Consider the following 20,807-nt stretch of genomic DNA (forward strand, 5'->3'; position numbering starts at 1 on the left):
TCTATCAAAAGTTATTTGCGAAAAACTGTTAGATACCATTCGTGACCTAACATGACCTCAGGGCATAAACAGGGGTCACGGACACCATTTTCATGTTCAGTGTGTCTAAACCACTTGTAATTCAGTGTTTGGGAGTGTTTGTAATGTCTTTCGTCCAAAAGGGGCGCATTTCAATTTTCTCCCATTGACTTATAATGGGGAGGTCGCAAAATTGACCTGACCTTAGGTCATCGATATCAAAATTCTGAGATATACATTTTGTACAGTATATCTAAAAAGTATGTCCCCTGGTTTGGCTCTCCCACAGGAGGCGAATCGGTAACTTGGCTGAATCCCAGTTGCGGTACCCGGCCGCCAGGGTCGCTGCCGCGCGAGCGGCCTTGACCGCTCGCATGTCATTGGCAGTTCGGTCCCTCCCCATCTATACCGAGGTGGGGAGAGGAGAGGAGGGGAAGAGAGGGGAGGGAGCGGCATCCGCTCGGCACTGGGCGATACCTGGCTGACCCCGCGCTCCCTCGCTGACCTTTGTCCTGCCCTCAGGCGAAGCCCGACTTCCTGGCCTGTAGCGGCCGAGCGGAAAACCGAGCTCGCGGGGCGCGACTCCATTGGCCCAATCTTATAAATGGAATGCTGTCGTATTCACGGCATTAGATAATATTAATAGTGATACCAGCAGTGGATGTGGTAAAATACAGTCCAAAATAAACGAAAGCACACGATTCGTGCATAATGCGCCCTCCCATTCAAATAAGCCCGCCCACTTCGATAGATGGTGTATTTTCTTAGGGCGTAAAAGATGCAAAACTCTACCGATTTTTTTTTTTTTTAGCTCGGCCACTGGGACCGACAATATACAATTGACTGAAATGCATGAAAACCATTTTGCATTTAGGTAATAGCCGTTTTCTGCACCCAAACTTTAGCCAATGACGCCCTGTCCATTCTAAAGCGTTTATAAGATTGGTCCCAGCACCCGATTTTATATGAGGAAGTCGTTTAAAAAGCATCTTATTTCTAACGAATTTATTATTATGGCCACTTTTACAGGACGTCTATAGAGCTTTGACTTTTACATTTCTTCCTCGTTCAGGAGAAACGTTTTAACCCTCACCGGACCTTCAGGTTTTCTGAATACCGAGGGGACGTTGGGGGTTGGAAGTGAGGAAACAACCCCCTTCGCCGATTCGCCCCTAATTGAGCTAGAGCCTCACGAAAGAAACGATCGTGTGCGTCGTTACGAAATGCAGCGATTGGTCTCCGATTTAAGGACCAGGGTCAGCCGATGACTTCGGAGGTCAGGTCAAGTGGCCCAAGGCACAGGTTCGGTTTTTGGTAAATAACTTCGCTAAAAATGATCGCAGATCCGCGATTTTAGCAGCATCGTGTTTGTCTAGCTCAGGCGTGTCGAATGGTATACTTTTTCTTCGGGTGAGAAAGTAATCTTGGGTGAGTTCAACTTAACCCTCGCCCGTATAGAGGGGGGGGGTCGAACGGACCCCCTCCCTCGTTTTTTTGCGAATAACTCGCGTAAAAAACGGCCGATCGCGACGAAACTTTCAGTACCCTCGCGTTAATCAATTTTACACCCACCCTGAAATTGTCATGACCCTGACCTTAATGACCTTTGACCTGCGACCTACTTTTCGAGACCATGTTTGGCCGGAATCGCGATTCGGCGTATGTCGGCTCGCATTAGCGGCGCGTTTGCAGTCTTTTCGTGGCTTTAAGCGTTCAAACATGGGATATGATGTTGCTTCCATGCATTAGGGTGGGTGTCAAGGTCACCGGAAAGTCAGGTCAGGTCATTGACCTTTGATGACCTCGGTTCACTTTTTCGAGTTTTACATGTTTCTAGGCCAGTTTTAGGGGCTGTATTCGAATTTAGCAGCCATATGAACATTTACGAAGTAGTTTTGGTGCCCTCGTAACATGTTGCGAAGCTGTCAGAGGCGGTTGCCACCTACTACGAATACCCTTACTGGTTGACCAGACCTGACCTGACCCGACCTGGCCTAAATGCATGAAGACATCATCTGGGGATCAAAACTAACATGATATTCGTGATCAGTACCCCGAAAACCCCATAGCAGCCACGCTTTACGACTTTCTAACAGGTCCCGATTTTCCCGACTTTTGGGTCATTGACCTGACCTGGAAAGTCAACCGATGACCTAGGACCTTAAAATTGGGTATCATCGACTTCCTCTCGTCACGGCCAACACGCTCGTTTTTCCGCGAAGCTCTAGCTCGATCAGGGGCGAAACGGCAAGGGGGGTCCAAAGGACCCCCCCCCTTATACGTTTGCGGCTGGAAAAACACCAATACGGGCGAGAGTTAAGGTGTTAACCTCGGGTCAAGGTCAGGTCACAGCCCGTCAGGTCACGAAGCTGGTCAAAGGAGGTCATATTGCATATCAATCGATTCGGCAGGTCTTTTCATGTCCATTAGTGGCTTTATCGACTCGGTAGCTTTAGTTGATCGGGAGTTATTGACGAAAAACTGATAGCCTTAGTTACGTGATCAATGACGTCACGCAAGATCAACAAAGCAAAATTGAAGCATCAGACCTTGCAAGGAGCGCATGAAATCACGATTCCGTGCGCTTGAGAATTTGAGATAGTTGTATATCATTTCCGGACCAAACTAGCAATTTCCATATTCCCCTGACTTTTAATGGTGAGAGACTGACCTGATCTCAGGCGACCCTTCAGAAAATCCGAGATATACATTTATACAAGCTGTGAGACCTCTCGATCATACTATAAGATCCTGTAAGTTTCATCTCCCTATGAAAGCTCTGCACTGAGGGTGTTGCGAAGTTGGAACATTTTAGGACTGTGCACACAGTCCTTAAATGTTGAGGGCAGTTTAGGATAGTTTCACACAGTTCATTTTAGGACTGCTCATTTATGACGTCATAGATCAGTGACCTGACTTGACTTAAAAATGCGGTTGGCGTAAAAAAATCCGACTTATCAAATCCCGACTAAAAAAAAAAACGACTTATAATCCGGTTAATCAAATCCCGATCATGTTTTTACATGGCCATTAATGTTCTAGCCTTACAGGTGATTGTTTGAACGCGGAAGATGCTGAATCTTGGTTAACCCCATACTTATCGTATGATAAAGAACGTCAGTGTTAGAAAGTTAATTAACAATTTTATTTAGGATAGTTTAATTCAAGTGGGTATAATCCGACTTGACAATTTACTAGGAGGGTTTTGCAGCGCTATTAGTTCGGCATTTAATTATAAATCATTGCTAATTTCGATCCGGATATCGTTATTCAATGCTGGCCTTTGCGTCCTCAGAAAGTTGTTTATAGTCATGAAGGCTTGCATTGACCCATACTTTCCATTTTTCAGCACTATTATTCGCCGTAGTTGACCAGGTGTTTTTCTTCAGCTCTCCCCTGAATCCTTTGGCTTAGACCTGGCGTATCACCCGTGCATCGCAAGACACACAAGTTCATGATCCCCACGAACCCACATCAGCGTCCGTTCGCTTGGTGTGTGACCCCTTGACCTTTGGCCGCGACAACTGCCTGCTTGCTGGAGTACCCCTCCCTACACGCGCTGCCCCGCCCGCTCCCCTCCCTCCCCCCCCCCCCCGGGGTCGTGTCACGAAGGTTCGGGCTTACGCTACTACCGGCCGCTGCGCAGCTGTCACCTAGCGCTTGGGAATGTGTGGTCTGGTGCGGATTCAGCCAACTACCGGCTCGCGACACCAGCGCCACGTAGTGGCGACGGTACATTCTTTTTAGACACACTGTACATGCTATTGCTCTTAGCAATCACTGAAAGTTTCAAAGCGATCAGTCACTCGGTGTAGCTATGACAGACATTGAAACTTTTTATGAGGTGAGGTCACTTCAAGTGACCTGGTGACCTGACCTTGAATGACCTTGGTCTGAAATTTTCACAACATGTGTAAAATTGATGTATGATAAGGTGTACAAAAAACGGTGGCGCTCCGCGCCGCCGTTTTTGAGATATTAGCGAAAAACCACAAGGGTGGGGGGGTGTGTTCAAACACCCCCCCCCCCAGCAGGGCGCGGGTTAAAGGGACAGTACCACCATTTTGATGAAATTTGACATTGCATAGGCCCCACCTTTCTGGTCCGGGAACTGAAGACCGATCCTCGAAGCTCCACACCGTTATCCCGCTATCGCCGCTCAAAGTACGAAAGGTGTACTACACTTTGAATCGTGCTTCACTGTTTAAATGTTTGCGCCGTTTTGAATTGACCGCCAGTAATAAAACTTTTACCCTGGTCATTTCATAAAATTTTATAAAGCCAAAACGTTTTTCGCACTTATTCATCACCGTTAAATTCATTAAATAGTCGTAGGCAATTTCCGCTGTTTCCTTCGGATTCTAGCGGCTCAACAAAGGAATTCCTCCAGCCTGAATCACAATCTCCCTCCAATGTATGACGTATATGTATGACGTCATCTGATCTGCTAAAAGTACTTCACATTTGCTTGAAGTACGAGAATATTGTCACGTGATATCTTCCGGGCAATACCTAATCGGCCCCCGCCGAAGTTAGTTGGTAGCACTGCTGCTCCACGGCGTACATTTCCTACCAGCCCATAGGGTTTACATGTTAAATGGCCTGTTTTCGGCGAGCGATATCTCGGTCAACCTTTGAAGGAATCAGTGGTTCTTAGTCTCAAATGATAGATCGATGAATTTTCTTGAGACAATTCCTCTACCATTTTTCACGAAACCCAGCCGATCTTCTACGGCGTACAGGGTAAAGATTTCTCTGCACGCCAGCACCCGCGATCCGCCTCTCCGATCGTCGGTTCGCGGTCCTCGGTAGCGCAGTCGGTAGCGTATCGGGCTACATATCAGAGGGTCGTGAGTTCGAATCCTGGTAACGCCGCGTGATTTTGGCTAGAATTAAATGATGTAGATTCTTGAATGTTTGCATAATCAATTATTTAGTTATTCATTTGAGTAGGATTGCGGGTTTTTTGAAACGTTGAGTTTTTGCAGCGAGCTTTTTCTCTTAGGGCTTGCGAGATAGCTGCGTGCACACATATCTCTTCAACATTGCGCGCCTCACAGGAATGCGGCTGATTCACGTGCTTTTGTGAGCGAGGTGCTTCCCTCCGGGAGAAATTCGCCGTCCCCATATGCTTAACACAGAGCCGAGCGGCGGCTGACAGGTGGCCGGCTCTCGGGAGATCGGCAGCCGACACTCGAAAAATCGACAAGCCGCCGCTGAATGCGCGTGCGGCAGTGCTGAGCCGAGTCGTTCCCACGGTCTGAGGTACCCCCAGTTTGAAGATTCGGCTGTAGAATATGTAGTTTTAAATACGTAGTTTGACGTAAATCTCGGAAAAGTGAGATACGGCCAGAAATGAGTGTGGGTCCCTCCGTTCTGAAGATTCTGATCGACGCCGATTGAAATAATTCGCCGTGCATATCTCGGCTTATTGACGACCGATTGACACGGGATAAACACCGATCGATACCAAATGGCTCTGTGGGGGGGGGGGGGGGGAGTAGAGTGGCAAGTTTTCCTACCCGACGAACCCGGAATTATCCCGAGGGGTAGGTGTGGGAGTAGAGTCGGGGGAACGGGGGGGGCGAGTGCAAGTACCAAGTACTTTCGCAAGTACCAAGCAAGTACCAAGTACTTTTACAAGTACCAAGCAAGTACCAAGTACTTATGGAAATACCAAGCAAGTACCAAGTACTTTGGCAAGTACCGAGTACTTTGGCAAGTACCAAGCAAGTACCAAGTACTTTTGCAACTTCAGCAAGTTTTTCGCCAATATCGAAGCTTCTAGACGTCCGATCGTCACCGGAAAAACACCATTCGATCCCAAATTTTCTCCCGAATCTTTTTATGGCCAAAGCGACGCGGAGCGAGCCAAGATATCTTGTTTAAATATCCATTTGAGTAGGATTTCGGGTTTTTTGAAGTGCTCAGTTTTTGCAGCGAGCTTTTCCTGTTAGGGCTTGCGAGATAGCTGCGTACACACATATCTCTTCAGCATTAGACGATAACAAGGAATGCGGCTGATTCACGTGCGATTGTGAGTGAGGTACCCCCAGTTGGAAGATTCGGCTGTAGAATATGTAGTTTTAAATACGTAGTTTGACGTACATCTCGGAAAAGTGAGATACCCCATATGCTTAACACAGAGCCGAGCGGCGGCTGACAGGTGGCCGGCTCTCGGGAGATCGGCAGCCGACACTCGAAAAATCGACAAGCCGCCGCTGAATGCGCGTGCGGCAGTGCTGAGCCGAGTCGTTCCCACGGTCTGGCGGCCAGCTGGGTGGGGGCGGGGTGGGGAGTGGGGCGGCCGATTGCCAGCCGCTTCTCCACGGGCAGGTGCTGCCACCTGCGCAGTAGTTCCACTGGCGGCCGCCAGGCCCGTGCGGCAAGCGGGCCGTGCGCGGTAGTTCCGCCAGCGGCCGCCAGATGGATACCGCCGCGCGCGTCGTGTCTAACCTGACGAAGCTACAAAAAGTTAGATAACTTTAATAAGAGGGACGGTAAAGCCACAATTCCAACGCTGAATGTTGGGCAAAAGCAAAGGGATCCAACACAGCCATCTGTATTTACTGTATTTACCCTTTTCAGTCAGCGATAAGCTCCAGCAATCGCACCGCTGCAAAACTCGCAAGCTGTTCACCGTGCAGGGTATTGCATTATAACCACCCACCGGCTCTTTCAACGTAAGTGTAATCGCATAATAAGTAGGACGCAAAAAGCAAATGAGAAATGGTAGGTAGGTGAAACAAATTACGAATTGAAATTAAACATAGCTCAAATTGCAAACAATTCGTTGAAAACAAATCAAAACGAACTGAGACCAAGGAAAATATGGAAACTCTGGTCGTCTTAACACGTCTGATTTAAACGTCGGAAAGGAACAAGTTCTTTGGGGTATTTAGGCAAGTAAATACCAAGTATTTATTTTAGAACAAGTTCTTTGCGGTATTTAGGCAAGTAAATACCTTTGGCAGGTTTTCAGTACATTAGCAAGTTTCCAGTACATTACCAAGTAGCAGGTGATACAAGCAAGCTGGCAGGTACTTTGGCAAGTTCAACAAGTTTTTCGCCAATATCGAAGCTTCTAGACGTCCGATCAACACGGGACGAACACCAATCGGTCCCAAATTTTCTCCTTAATCATTTTATGGCCAACGCGACGCGGAGCGAGCCAAGATATCTTGTTTAAATATCCATTTGAGTAGGATTTCGGGTTTTTTGAAACGCTCAGTTTTTGCAGCGAGCTTTTCCTGTTAGGGCTTGCGAGATAGCTGCGTACACACATATCTCTTCAGCATTAGACGATAACAAGGAATGCGGCTGATTCACGTGCTTTTGTGAGCGAGGTGCTTCCCTCCGGGAGAAATTCGCCGTCCCCATATGCTTAACACAGAGCCGAGCGGCGGCTGACAGGTGGCCGGCTCTCGGGAGATCGGCAGCCGACACTCGAAAAATCGACAAGCCGCCGCTGAATGCGCGTGCGGCAGTGCTGAGCCGAGTCGTTCCCACGGTCTGAGGTACCCCCAGTTGGAAGATTCGGCTGTAGAATATGTAGTTTTAAATACGTAGTTTGACGTACATCTCGGAAAAGTGAGATACGGCCAGAAATGAGTGTGGGTCCCTCCGTTCTGAAGATTCTGATCGACGCCGATTGAAATAATTCGCCGTGCATATCTCGGCTTATTGACGACCGATTGACACGGGATAAACACCGATCGATACCAAATGGCTCTGTGGGGGGGGGGAGTAGAGTGGCAAGTTTTCCTACCCGACGAACCCGGAATTATCCCGAGGGGTAGGTGTGGGAGTAGAGTCGGGGGAACGGGGGGGGGGCGAGTGCAAGTACCAAGTACTTTCGCAAGTACCAAGCAAGTACCAAGTACTTTTACAAGTACCAAGCAAGTACCAAGTACTTATGGAAATACCAAGCAAGTACCAAGTACTTTGGCAAGTACCGAGTACTTTGGCAAGTACCAAGCAAGTACCAAGTACTTATGCAACTTCAGCAAGTTTTTCGCCAATATCGAAGCTTCTAGACGTCCGATCGTCACCGGAAAAACACCATTCGATCCCAAATTTTCTCCCGAATCTTTTTATGGCCAAAGCGACGCGGAGCGAGCCAAGATATCTTGTTTAAATATCCATTTGAGTAGGATTTCGGGTTTTTTGAAACGCTCAGTTTTTGCAGCGAGCTTTTCCTGTTAGGGCTTGCGAGATAGCTGCGTACACACATATCTCTTCAGCATTAGACGATAACAAGGAATGCGGCTGATTCACGTGCTTTTGTGAGCGAGGTGCTTCCCTCCGGGAGAAATTCGCCGTCCCCATATGCTTAACACAGAGCCGAGCGGCGGCTGACAGGTGGCCGGCTCTCGGGAGATCGGCAGCCGACACTCGAAAAATCGACAAGCCGCCGCTGAATGCGCGTGCGGCAGTGCTGAGCCGAGTCGTTCCCACGGTCTGAGGTACCCCCAGTTGGAAGATTCGGCTGTAGAATATGTAGTTTTAAATACGTAGTTTGACGTACATCTCGGAAAAGTGAGATACGGCCAGAAATGAGTGTGGGTCCCTCCGTTCTGAAGATTCTGATCGACGCCGATTGAAATAATTCGCCGTGCATATCTCGGCTTATTGACGACCGATTGACACGGGATAAACACCGATCGATACCAAATGGCTCTGTGGGGGGGGGGAGTAGAGTGGCAAGTTTTCCTACCCGACGAACCCGGAATTATCCCGAGGGGTAGGTGTGGGAGTAGAGTCGGGGGAACGGGGGGGGGCGAGTGCAAGTACCAAGTACTTTCGCAAGTACCAAGCAAGTACCAAGTACTTTTACAAGTACCAAGCAAGTACCAAGTACTTATGGAAATACCAAGCAAGTACCAAGTACTTTGGCAAGTACCGAGTACTTTGGCAAGTACCAAGCAAGTACCAAGTACTTATGCAACTTCAGCAAGTTTTTCGCCAATATCGAAGCTTCTAGACGTCCGATCGTCACCGGAAAAACACCATTCGATCCCAAATTTTCTCCCGAATCTTTTTATGGCCAAAGCGACGCGGAGCGAGCCAAGATATCTTGTTTAATTATCCATTTGAGTAGGATTTCGGGTTTTTTGAAACGCTCAGTTTTTGCAGCGAGCTTTTTCTCTTAGGGCTTGCGAGATATCTGCGTGCACACATATCTCTTCAGCATTGCGCGTGACATGGAATGCGGCTGAATTCACGTGCGATTGTGAGTGAGGTACCCCCAGTTGGAAGATTCGGCTGTAGAATATGTAGTTTTGAATACGTAGTTTGACGTAGATCTCGGAAAAGTGAGATACGGCCAGGAATGAGTGTGGGTACCTCCGTCCTGAAGATTCTGGTCGGCGCCGATTGAAATAATTCGCCGTGCATATCTCGGCTTATTGACGACCGATTGACACGGGACAAACACCGATCGATACCAAATGGCTCTGGGGGGGGGGGGGGATAGAGTGGCAAGTTTTCCTACCCGACGAACCCGGAATTATCCCGAGGGGTAGGGGTGGGAGTAGAGTAGGGGAACGGGGGGGGGGGGGGGCGAGTGCAAGTACCAAGCAAGTACCAAGTACTTTCGCAAGTACCAAGCAAGTACCAAGTACTTTTACAAGTACCAAGTACTTATGCAAATACCAAGCAAGTACCAAGTACTTTGGCAAATACCGAGTACTTATGCAAATACCAAGCAAGTACCAAGTACTTTGGCAAGTACCGAGTACTTTGGCAAGTACCAAGCAAGTACCAAGTACTTTTGCAAGTTCAGCAAGTTTTTCGCCAATATCGAAGCTTCTAGACGTCCGATCGTCACCGGAAAAACACCATTCGATCCCAAATTTTCTCCTTAATCATTTTATGGCCAACGCGACGCGGAGCGAGCCAAGATATCTTGTTTAATTATTCATTTGAGTAGGATTTCGGGTTTTTTGAAACGCTCAGTTTTTGCAGCGAGCTTTTTCTCTTAGGGCTTGCGAGATATCTGCGTGCACACATATCTCTTCAACATTGCGCGCCTCACAGGAATGCGGCTGATTCACGTGCGATTGTGAGTGAGGTACCCTTAGTTTGAAGATTCGGCTGTAGAATATGTAGTTTTAAATACGTAGTTTGACGTAAATCTCGGAAAAGTGAGATACGGCCAGGAATGAGTGTGGGTACCTCCGTCCTGAAGATTCTGATCGGCGCCGATTGAAATAATTCGCCGTGCATTTCTCGGCTTATTGACGACCGATTGACACGGGACAAACACCGATCGATACCAAATGGCTCTGGGGGGGGGGATAGAGTGGCAAGTTTTCCTACCCGACGAACCCGGAATTATCCCGAGGGGGTAGGGGTGGGAGTAGAGACGGGGGAACGGGGGGGCGAGTACAAGTACCAAGCAAGTACCAAGTACTTTCGCAAGTACCAAGCAAGTACCAAGTACTTTTACAAGTACCAAGCAAGTACCAAGTACTTATGCAAATACCAAGCAAGTACCAAGTACTTTGGCAAATACCGAGTACTTATGCAAATACCAAGCAAGTACCAAGTACTTTGGCAAGTACCGAGTACTTTGGCAAGTAAGTACCAAGTACTTTTGCAAGTTCAGCAAGTTTTTCGCCAATATCAAAGCTTCTAGACGTCCGATCGTCACCGGAAAAACACCATTCCATCCCAAATTTTCTCCCGAATCTTTTTATGGCCAAAGCGACGCGGAGCGAGCCAAGATTAATAGCTAATTGAATGTATCTGCCCACTAATTGGCCCTTAAAACCTGTTATTTAAGAAATTTAAGAAATGATTGTCACGTGCGCGTCACGACTGCCAACCATAAGCGCTACCATATTCTAGATTGAACTAACTTTTTGCTAGTCCCGACCACATATAGAAGGCTTTCTAGTAGTTATACTAGAAATTCCTACCAAAGTTCGTCCTACCCTTCACTCAATATACCCTGATACCTAATGCTGCCTTTCCCTAACGACAACTCAATCAGAAGAGCGGCCGCGTAAGCGTAGCGTCAATAATGTATTATCTGCGCCAGTTCTGTAGTAATTTCGCAGGCTTCCAAAGTGGCGGCCATGCTTGTAGTGGTGGTTCGCTCATGAAAATGACTCGCTCATGAAAAAATATTTTTCACAGAGTTCGGTCCCCAAACTATGTTTTTCTGATTCAGAAAAATAAGAAATGCTAGTAAGAAAATCAGCTCCATACATTGATTTTTTTCGATGATACTGTCCCTTTAACCCTATTAGTGGCAGGCTCCTGGCTACCCCCTATTAGTGGCAGGGGGGGGGGGGGCTGTTTACGACCCCCCCTTGATATCTCGAGATCTAACGGGCCGATTTTCAAAATTCAAACGGCATTCGATTTCGCTCAACGTGATCTACATTTCTAAAAAATAAAAATTTAAAAAATGTCAATAGGGGGGTAGAGGGGGGTAAAAACAGGCAAATTGCAGATACATTTTAGACTGTTTATCACGTCCAGGTTTCTGAACCAATCTTAACGCAACTTTTGCCGATCGATAGAGAATGAACCAGGAATTCACATGGATCCTAAAAATATGCATTTTCAAAAAATCATAGGCGGATACAGATCATTGAGATTGGGGGTACACAAAAAGTATAGTAAATAAGGTTTTTGTTGGTACTGTTTCTAAAAAGGGTGGTAATGGTCTTGTTATGTTACAATTTTCTTATGAGAGAACGACTACAATTGTATTGGTCATGCATAGGCGGTGTCAGGGCACCTATGTTGGGAGGTAAAACATAACCCCCCTTTTTGGACGCCTGGATCCGCCTATTATAGCAAAAACGTGTCAAAAGAGGATGCACAATAACTGTATATGTTATCACATGATACCTTTCATTCACTGTTCGTAAAACTGGTGCAGCATCGTGATCTACGCCCAAATAACTCGCTTCACGAATAGTACCCCCCAATCCCCAGTGCTCTGGAGCCGCCCCTGGTAAAGTTATGAACTTGAAATTTTCAGGGAATGTGCCCAATTTAGTTTTAGGAAAAGTCAGAAAATTTCAGCATCGTAGCTTCAGCGGTTTCGGAGATATTCCCGAAAAACCTGAGGGGTGGATAAAAACAACCCCCCCCCTGCCACTAATAGGGTTAAACGAACGACCGATCGGCAGAAAACCCGGGGCTGATCCCACGGCGGGCGTCTATCTATCACCCAATGACCTCCTTCGGACGAACAGAAATCGCGCCACCACAGGGACAGTGGGCTGATACTTCTAGGCTGGCCGACAGATTTTTATTTCTTCAACGAATCGTTACGTCCTTTTGGAAAAGGTGGTACCGGGATAATTTTGCATTGTTGTTGATACGACAGAAATGGCATAACAAGAACTGCGACCTTCGACCAGGAGATATTGTCCTTGTACAGGAAAACAAGCCACTACGGGGTACATGGAAATTAAAGGGACCCTCCCACCTTCAAAAAAGTTAATGAATTGGCATGAAAGTGATGTCCCTTGGATCAGAAAGAGCGAAAACGAATATCTACCAAATTTCACCGAAAAATATTCACTGGTTTTCAAGATATTAGGCTTTTACTTTTGTTTACTTTTTGGGATCTCCCCTGTTACTAGCGACTTTATTTGGAAGCAATAATTTGGCAGCCTTTAAGTGCGGCAGACGTTGCGCGCAAAGCAGCGTATACCACCACGTGTTAACGATGGTTCGGCCAACCCGATATCATCATAAAACGGTCAGTCCATCGGCTCGTCCTCCTCATCGAAGCTGACTCAAGATAGGGGCTGGGAGTGTATCGCCAGAAACAAGGCCCTAAAACATAAGGTTGGACGAAGTTTCCTACCAACGAGGTACTAGAATTTGTCGTGATATTTCGTCCTTGCAGTTGTTTCTTTACAAATATAGAGCAAACAAGCATGTTTTCTAATAGTATGAAAATTTGAAAGGAAATAATAAGTCACTTTACATTTGATTCACAAAAAGTCATTTCGAAATCAAATTCAGTGTAGTTTTGACCAAACTCTAGTCGACTTATCCAGTATCTACTTAATTTTCCAGATGCGTGGTTCAGACAAACACATTGCTATGGGCGGTTGCTAAGGACGCTATCTCGTATTTGCAGATAGTTTTGTTGTTATGAAATAGGGTAAAACAAGCTCTTTGGATATTTTCCTGTATTTCGGGGCTCATCTAATTTATCTAGCTTTGGCATAATATTTTTACTTTATCATATCATGGTTCCAGACACAGGTGGTTAATTTCAGCGCGTAAAGAAATAAGAATAAAGACTTATTATGTTATACAGAATGCAAGTCGCCAGTCCCTGGCGGTAAAGTGAATGATACACAGAGATATCTGTTGTTATCCCGGTAGAAGCATCCTTGCACGGTATATAGAGTACTAGGTAAAACCGGTTCGAAATTACAACACTAAGGTATTTTGACCACTATTTTCAGCTGACCCTTTAAGTCTAAAAAAGAGAACTAAGCAACAAATTTCAATGAGTTTTATTATTTGTATATATATTTTTGATTTATGATCAGAGACCACGCCATGTATGAATCTGTGAAGCATTAACGAAAATAAATTGTTGGGTATCTCCGCCATTTCAAAAATTATATATCTTAAGTTGCAAGGATTGTTCATGGACAAAATTAATTTTTCACAATCAAAATTAAAAATTGAAGGACAAAAAGTAATATCAAAGGCCAACTCCCTTTTGTTGAATTTCGAAATTACCATGGTTCTGAGCTGTTCAGCCTACCGGACCTGCCAATGCTCTACCATGAATTGTCGAGTAACTTCAGTGATTGGGGCTTACAACATGGTCAAAAAATATCAAAATTGAATTATCTATCAGATTCTGTGCCTTTTGTTGCCTTTTAAAGGTTGGAAACTGTGTTTAGTTGATGTTCAATACATAACCACCATTGCTGTCCATGGTCACCCTGTTCCACTATATGTAATGATTCTCAAAAACTAGATCGATGTGGGGTCTAAATATTTCACTAAAATTAACAAAATCGCTTACATTATAACATATTAAAATGTCAAAACGTAAGAAACGCGGGAACTTTAAAATATTTACGTCTAATTATAAAACTTCGAATTTTGAATACAAAACAGTTCTGGACGAAAACATAGCTAGATGGCGAACTAGTCATTATTGGGCTCACAAAGACTCTTTATTGAAATAAAAATTCAATTTTCTTCCAAAATATGTATGATTTATTGCAGTTTAAGAATTAAAAGATGCATTATTTTGGTCTGGTATGCGTTGGCTTCCTTGCCGCCCAAGGTCACACGGTGAGAGTTAATGGCATATTAATAGAAAACAAGACCGATGTGGGGTCTATTTAAAGCATGATAGTAAACAAAATTGAATTTTGTATCTATTGGTATAGGTTTTTAAACAACATATACGCGGGAACTTTACGAAACGTGGTATTGAAAACTGCCGACCATAATTATCACCCGCAGTTGCGCGCAGTTTTCTGTACTGCTATCGCTAGCAAACGCTAGCTTTTGTATTTGATTGGTTTAACGGCGTTTCTTTTACTGATTGAGAACACTTTTAAGTTTCAAGCTATTCAGCATGGCTTTGGATTCAATTCAAGGCGCTCAAGGCTATAAACATTTTCAAATTTAATGAATTTTCTTGTTGGATTTGTTTTTGATAGGCCACGGAACAGGAAACGGATTTTGAAATGTATTTTTATTGTGAGTTTATCTGTGCCGGGTGGGGTGGATTTGTGTCAAGTTTCTTTTCTGTGGTTAGCTGAGATACAAATCAAAATAGTTTTTATATTGATTTGCCATCGGGATTATTAGGTAGGTACCTCTCCTACGAAGTATGTAGTCTACCTGAAGTCAAGTCTATATAAACCCCTCACCCAGATTTGTTTTGGTCCTCTGCTCTCTTCTTTCCATGATCCTGATCCTCTCTTTCTCTTCTGCGTCTCAATCTCCTGCTTCAGGTTGAGACCCTGCTGTGGTTGGCCATTTCGAGTTGTGCTTTTGGAGCTTGCAGCAATGCGTGTTGCAAGTAACTCACCAGAAAAGATGATGCTCTGAGAATTAATAAGCAAAAGCCCACAAAGTCCTGTAATTGACAAGTTACATGGATAAGTTTGAGTTGTTATATCATTAAAGTCTTGCAATGTGTGTAGCGATCATGAAATACATGCCCTCTGCGGGCTTTGTCCACCTCTCCCAAACATCCACCCTGCTAAGGGTTGGACAGACAACTATCCGATGGGGGAAGCCTGGAGGTTCCCCCAGGGTCCAATCTTATAAAATGTCTTACTATTCTATTCACGACATTTGGTAACATTTATGGTGATGTCAGTGCTGTCAGTGCTGAGTCTGGGTGAGTCTGGGAGTCTTGACAACTCACCTCAACCTGGGTGTCTGCCCAGACCAATGTTTCCTCATCAAGTCTCCAGGTCTCCACTGCTCTCCTCGCCTGTTTCAGCTGTCTACCCCTGCACGCCTTATTCCTGACTCCCTCTCTCATTCGCTTTACCCAGGTTTTGCCAATGTTCTGAGTGTGCAGTTGCTACTTTTCGGTGCGCACACACCCCAGACTCTCCATCCAATTAACGCCTGAACAGTTGCTGAAAGTGCCTCCCACCAGACTTGCTGAATGGCTACTACTTGCATATGCTATCTGGACTGAAGCTTCCCCAACTAGCTGCCATGGCTCTCGACAGCTGGGCTTAATAGGTCACAGGTCAAAGTTAATTTGGGTCAGGTTCATAAAATGTCAAGGACATGTGTAAAATTGATCAACTGGAGGGTACTGAAAGTTTCGTCGCAATCGGCGTCTTTTTATGCGAGTTATGAGTTATCCGCGAAAAACCGAGGAGGGGTCCGTTCGACCCCCCCCCCCATACGGGCGAGGGTTAGGCCACATTCGGAAAGTCAAGCTACATCTAGCTAGGCACATCAGCCTATCACGGGCGTTTGACTAGTAAAATATAGACATTTGCAGCCTTTTTTTGACGTTGAATAAGCTGATTTAGTTATAGGTCGTCAATCGTCATTATGTGCCTGCCGCCGCTTTTGTCGTCTTCATTGTGTGCTTTGTGGTTTTTTTAGTTTTGATCATATCATCCTCCATCAGGCTTGTTTCTGGCGGTGGTTCTGGAGACAGCGTGTCGATCCAGCTGTTGAACGTCATCCGGAGGTGGCAGAGTGTGATGGTCAGCCACGCGGCGCGCGTATCGACATTGACCAGAAACTATCACATCCAGTGTTGCCGTTGGGAATTTTCGATACGTACCAGATTCTGAGTGAAAATGTACCAAAACGGACCTATTTCGTACCATATGGGGTATGCCAATGTACCAAGTTATGTACCATTGTATAAAATACACCAAAACGTCATAGATGAGCAAGATTCTACATCAATTCCGGTCAATTCCTGTGTTTGGTGCTCATATTTGGATATATGTGACATCTGCTGTCCGTATCCACTTCATAATATGATTTGCTTTAACCGCATTGATGTTACGTAAATCAGGCTAACAATAATTGTTACTTCTCATACCTACTATATATATTGCTAAGGAATATAGTTATAGTTCGTTTTTTTTTTCAACACCGGTTTGATTCCAAGTTCATTATCGAAGCTTTCACGTTAGTTTTGGCAACCTCAGCGTCTGGCCAATTATAATTTATTACCGGTAAAATATTCAATTTCAAATTATGCTCGTCAAATACATGCAAATTGTATCTTCAAAAATTATCACATTATGATGACGTCACTGGTGGCAGCTGGCAGCTAATATTCCTACGGTGGCTTAATGTGTCGACGAATTAATGAAAATTTCAGTTTCATTGTTACCGAGGTCAGAACGGAGTAAACAATTCTGTCCATGGTAGTAAATAGTAATAGGTACTGGTTATACGTAGTAAAGGAATCTTGAGTTATACGAGGGGGTATCGAAAAGTTCTGATCATCACATAGAAGATATAGACCTATTTTGATGATTTTTTGTTGGTATTATATTTGGTTCTCAAGAACAATGTTCCCGTAAGGAAAATCCTGAGAAGTGGTTTTATCGTATGTAGGAGAGACTTAGAAGTAAAAAAGATGAGTATTGGGCCCATTGAGGACCGAACCGTCATTCAACTATAGCATATGAAACGGTATCACACTGATATAATACATCAAACACGCGAAATTAGTTTATGGCGAGGAAAGACCATCTCATGCACTTACCGAAAATGAAAAAAATAATTTTCAACTTGGTTGCATGGCCTTTGCAGGGGAGTCAAGAAGTGAGTGACAACCAGTGACTGACAAGGTGGTGACTGTGAAGGAAGTGGAGGACCTCATCCTTACAGATCGTCGTGTGACCTTTCAGATGGTCATGCAACAGAAAGGTCTCAATGCTGGCAGTGCCTGAAAATATTATCAGCAAAGAACTACAGACGATAAATGAGTCAGCCCGCTTAGAAGTTCGTTTGCCTACTTTGTTGAAGAGAAAAATGCATCTTGGCCTTTCGAAACGAAAACCCTTCTTTTTTTTAGGAATTTGAAGACATCTTCGATCATTTGATGACTTGTGACGAATGCTAGATCTATGTGTATGATCCAGAGACTAAAAGATGATCAAGAAGTTTAAGCACGGCACATCTGTCCTTCTTAAAAGGCGAAGATGCAGAAGCCGATATGGAAGGTCAATGCTATCAGTGTTCTGGATATGGCGTAGGATAGTCAGTACTGGCTGTCTTGATGATGGTTGGATAATGATAAACAAGCACTGCTGCACACTTTTGAAGAAGTTGCGAGATGGCCTCAAGCAGAATCGCCGCAAAAAAGCCCAAGAAAGATGTTTTATCCTCACCGACAGCGCCCCCGCCCATTCGTCCTGAGCTGCGGTTGAAGAAACAACATGATGTGGACATTAAATCCTACTGCATCTAACAAATTCATCTGACCGGGTATTAACTGACTCTTGATTGTTACGGGAGATGAGGAATCCACAGTATGGCCGGTGATTTAAGGACAGAAATGACGTCATTGATGAGGTGGAGCAGTGATTTACGGGACAGTGCGAAGGTCCTACAATGACCGCCTGAGGCAGCTCAAGAAACGATGCAATAAGTTTGCGGTCGTGTGTGGTGACTTGCGAAGGAGTAATGAATATCATGTAAAAAAAATAAAATTTCTATCACATCTAATTCATGGTAATGATCAGAACTTTTCGATACCCCCTCGTACATTACATTGCAATGCAAGTTCGACAGCATCACTGTTCCAATGTTTAGTTCTAAAAGGTATGCATGGAAAGGCGACGTTCGATTTTCTCAAGCTCAGTTTTTGGTCGTTTCGCTGGGTAAAACGCGTGCTTAGTCGAAAAATGTATTTGGATTCAACCGGTTTTGAAAAAAAACGAACTATAGGAATATGCTTAGGAAGATGCTTATATAGTGGTCTTCCTGTTACAGCATATTCGTTTTCATATTGATTCTGATTGATTTTGGTGGCAGAATTATATAATTTAACGCAAAAAAGAAATGCTTGCGCGAAACCGTGAAATGTACCAGATTTGGGCCTCAGTGTACCAGCGTACCAGAAAGTGTTGAAATGTACCAGATCTGGTACAATCGTACCATAGCGGCAACACTGATCACATCTTCTCGAGGTCAGTACCTAATTGTGTGAACCAACGCGTCCACAGGTCAGCTGTGTCCCTTTCGTCACTAGATCAGCGACGTGATGGCAATTCTGTGACCCGTCAACCGCGTCCTTAGGTGGGTGGCTCGGGAGAACTTTTGTGTTGCCGGGATGGGATGTCTGCTAATGCAGGTGCCGCTGCAACTTAGTGTCGTGACGTATGATGGGTCTCAGGTTCGGGTTTCGATTTCTCGAGTGAGAAATGTGTGTACAGGCTTATGTACTGTTATTATAGCTGAGTGTGCGTCAGGAAACGTTATGAGCTATGAGTCGTGGTCGCCGTGGCTCGTAGTGGTATTTGACGACCGTCGTGACCTGTGACGGTCACCGTGACTGCTATGTGATGGTCGCCGCGGCTGGCATATGACGGCCGCCGTGACTTCTATAACGGCCTTCGTGACTGAAACGTGACGGTCGTCTTGACATGCCGCGACTCGCTGCTTTACAGGTCACTGGTCGAGGGCGCTCGAGCTGACGGTGTCTTCCGACGGCTCCACGGTGACCAGCGCCGCCACCGCCGAGACCATCCGACTCCTGAAATGCTAACGGCCGTGCACGAACAAGAGGCTCAAAGCATCCAGGTGCAAGGCAAGCGCCATGCTCAGAGGAGTCATCCGAAGAAGGCCGCACAGTGCACTTTAGGGTGAGCTCGGGTGTAGTGCGCGCCGACGGATAGGATGAAATGACGGGCCGGCCATCAGATTTCAGTGCGGGGATCAAGATGGTCGGAGCCGATGTGGCTCGGTTGATGGTGTGGCAGGGTTGATTGAGAGTGAAAGCGAGACACCCGGATCTGTAAAGAATACGCCGATACGGGTCTCGAACGTCGTCTCGCAATTTGTGCTCTGTAATATGACGGCTATGCCGTGGTATCATTCACTCTCGGTGCGCTAATAAATAATAAATAGGACAGAGGCTGGAATTAAGATATTATATTTGGATGTAAGGGGCAGGTTTGGGCCAGCGCTATTTTAGAAATCGTGAGCGTGCTAGTTTCAATCAATCGTGCGCTTCTTGTTGAGCATCTGTGAGCGAGAAAATACTTTCTTTGGAACTTAGCAGTAAGCAGTTCGTCGTGAAATATTTGTATCTTTGGAGTAAGTTGTCAGAACATGAATGCATTTTTGGTGTCCACTGCAGCTGCTGTTCTGGAACAGAAACATGCCGAGATCGGCTGTGTTTGTATGTTGTGGCAAAATCAAGCAGCCGTACCATGAATCAAAAGCGATATGTGAATTAAAGTGAATATATTTCACTATTTTTCAGTTTTATCATACAGATCACAGAAATGCGTCAAATACTGATCACACCCGGTTCCAAACAAAAACGCTTGCGATCACTGGAAAATAAATAAACAATAGATACCCATGTGGCTGCCCCTAGCGTGATCCGAGACTCTCTCTCTCTCTCTCTCTCCCTCTCTCTCTCCTCTCCCCCCTCTCTCTCTCTCTCTCACTGTTGTTGCTGACGCACACGGCCGAATCGGCCAAGATGGAGAGCACGGAACGATGCTGGTGACTGGCGGACCAGCGAAAACAGGAAAGGAGATAAAAAGCTCTAGCTCCCGTCTGCGCGCGGAAGGGCGCTGATTGGCGCGGCTCACAGACTCCATTGGCTCATCAGACTGTTGTTGGTTTTCTCCCTCCCCTCCCACAGCCCTAGCCAGGTAGCTTAGTTGTGCGCGGAAGCGAGCGGCCAGAGCGGGGCTAGGCGTCGCCCTCCCAGGTACGGGCAGTGCAGCTGGACTTGCCGCGGATGGTCCCCCTCTGATCTCGGCACACTCGGCAGAGTGCGGCCGGACACGCCATGGAGTTGCATAGCGTGGATAGGCCGTATGGTGTCGCTCGTTATTATAAAAGCGTAAGTAGAAGGTTGAAGCAAGATAGAATGCCATCTTTTTTCGAGCTTTGTTACAAATTATTAGTATTGGCCGTTTCACTACATATAATATCGCAAAGCACAGCTTTATGCGCTGGCTACAATATATGCGCGTCGGTTGCGGCAGTAATCATCGAATAAATATATGATTTATGAACGTTTCTTGGTCATAGAATGATAATACATTGCAATGATTACCTGTTGTAAAGAAAACTCCTATACTGCCGCTCTA

General features: G+C 45.6%; 1 long non-coding RNA gene across 1 annotated transcript in view; it reads left to right on the forward strand.

Moving 5' to 3' along the window:
* LOC122365361 overlaps nucleotides 1–20,065 on the forward strand; it is a 40,533-nt gene extending 20,468 nt beyond the window's left edge. The window contains exon 2 of the long non-coding RNA XR_006253726.1: nucleotides 19,146–20,065. This is a non-coding gene — a long non-coding RNA (uncharacterized LOC122365361). The remainder of the gene's footprint in view (nucleotides 1–19,145) is intronic.
* The last annotated feature ends 742 nt before the right edge of the window (nucleotides 20,066–20,807 follow it).

This window comes from Amphibalanus amphitrite, unplaced genomic scaffold, assembly GCF_019059575.1.
Source record: "Amphibalanus amphitrite isolate SeventyFive unplaced genomic scaffold, NRLGWU_Aamphi_draft 000734F_arrow, whole genome shotgun sequence".
In the NCBI taxonomy this organism is placed as follows: Eukaryota; Metazoa; Arthropoda; class Thecostraca; order Balanomorpha; family Balanidae; genus Amphibalanus; species Amphibalanus amphitrite.